Source organism: Psammomys obesus, unplaced genomic scaffold (assembly GCF_907164565.1).
Source record: "Psammomys obesus unplaced genomic scaffold, mPsaObe1.curated_primary_1811, whole genome shotgun sequence".
Taxonomy (NCBI): Eukaryota; Metazoa; Chordata; class Mammalia; order Rodentia; family Muridae; genus Psammomys; species Psammomys obesus.
Genome location: NW_026585644.1, coordinates 46,503,954 through 46,506,052, shown reverse-complemented (window position 1 = coordinate 46,506,052; position 2,099 = coordinate 46,503,954).

Genomic DNA, 2,099 nt, shown 5'->3' with positions numbered 1-2,099 from the left:
GCATGCATGCCACTCCCCAAGTCCACTGATAGGGGAGGTTCTCCTCTTCTTTCTGATCTTAGTCTATCAGTTCTCATCAAAAGTGGCTGCATTGTCCTCTACTGTGGCCTGGTAAGGCTGCTCCCCCCTCAGGGGGGAAGTGATCAACGAGCAGGCCAATCAGATTATGTCAGAGGCAGTCCCTCTTCCCATTACTATGTAACCCACTTGGACACTGAACTGCCATGGGCTACACCTGTGCAGGGGTTCCAGGTCATCTCCACGAATAGTCCTTGGTTGGAGTATGAGTCTCTGGGAAGTTCCCTGTGTTCAAATTATCTTGTTCTGTTGCTCTGCTTGTGGAGTTCCTGTCCCCTCCAGCTCTTACTATTTCCCACTTCTTACATAAAATTCCATTCACTCTGCCCATCAGTTGGCCATCAGGCTCAGCATCTGCTTTGACAGTCTATACTGCAGAAGCTTTCAGAGGCCCTCTGTGGCAGGTTTCAAGGTGGTTTCCTGTTTTCTTCTGGCTTTCAGAGGCCCTCTGTAGCGGGTTCCGAGGTTGTTTCCTATTTTCGTTTTCTTCTGATGTCCATCCTCTTTGCCTTTCAGGATGGGGATTGAACATTTTAGTTAGGGTCCTCTCTTTTGCTTAGTTTGTTTAGATGTACAGCTTTTAGTGGGTTTATTCTATATTGTATGTTTATATGAGTGAGTATATACCATGCGTGTCTTTTTGCTTCTGGGACAACTCACTCAGGATGATCCTTTCCAGGTCCCACCATTTACCTGCAAATTTCATGATTTCCTTATTTTTCATTGCTGAGTAATACTCCATTGTATAGATGTACCACAGTTTCTGCATCCATTCTTCAGTTGAGGGGCATCTGGGTTGTTTCCAGCTTCTGGCTATTACAAATAAAGCTGCTACAAACATGGTTGAGCAAATGTCCTTTTTGTGTACTTGCGCCTCTTTTGGGTATATGCCTAGGAGTGGTATGGCTGGATCTTGAGGAAGCGCTATTCCTAGTTGTCTGAGAAAGTGCCAGATTGATTTCCAGAGTGGTTGTACCAGTTTACATTCCCACGAGCAGTGGAGAAGGGTTCCCCTTTCTCCACAACCTCTCCAGCATGTGTTGTCCCTTGAGATTTTCATCTTGGCCATTCTGATGGGTGTAAGGTGAAATCTCAGGGTTGTTTTGATTTGCATTTCCCTAATGGCTAATGAGGTTGAGCATTTCTGTAAGTGCTTCTCTGCCATTCGATATTCCTCTGCAGAGAATTCTCTCTTTAGCTCTGTTCCCCATTTTTTAAGTGGATTACTTGGTTTGTTGCTTTTCAGCTTGTTTAGTTCTTTATATATATTGGATATGAGTCCTCTGTCAGATAAAGGGTTGGTGATGATTCTTTCCCAATCTGTAGGCAGTCGCTTTGTTTTGATGAGGTGTCCTTTGCTTTACAGAAGCTTTTCAATTTCATGAGGTCCCATTTATTGATTGTTGCTCTTAGAGCCTGTGCTGTTGGTGTTCTGTTCAGGAAGTTTTCTCCTGTACCAATGAGTTCTAGGGTATTCCCCACTTTTTTTTCTAGCCGATTTAATGTGTCTGGTTTTATGTTGAGGTCTTTGATCCACTTGGACTTCAGTTTTGTGCAGGGTGATAAGTATGGATCTATTTTCATTTTTCTACATGTAGACATCCAGTTGGACCAGCACCATTTGTTAAAGATGCTATCTTTTTTCCATTGTATGGTTTTGGCATCTTTGTCAAAAATCAGGTGTCCGTAAGTGTGTGGGTTTATTTCTGGGTCTTCTGTTCGATTCCATTGATCCACCATTCTGTTTCTATGCCAGTACCATGCAGTTTTTATAACTGTTGCTCTATAGTACAGCTTGAGATCAGGGATGGAGATACCTCCAGAAGATCTTTTATTATAGAGGATTGTTTTAGCAATTATCGGTTTCTTGTTATTCCATACGAAGTTGAGAATTTTTCTTTCCAGGTCTGTAAAGAACTGTGTTGGCAATTTGATGGAAATTGCATTAAATCTGTAGATTGCTTTTGGTAAGATGGCCATTTTTATAAAATTTTATAATTGTGAAAAATTGAAAAATTATA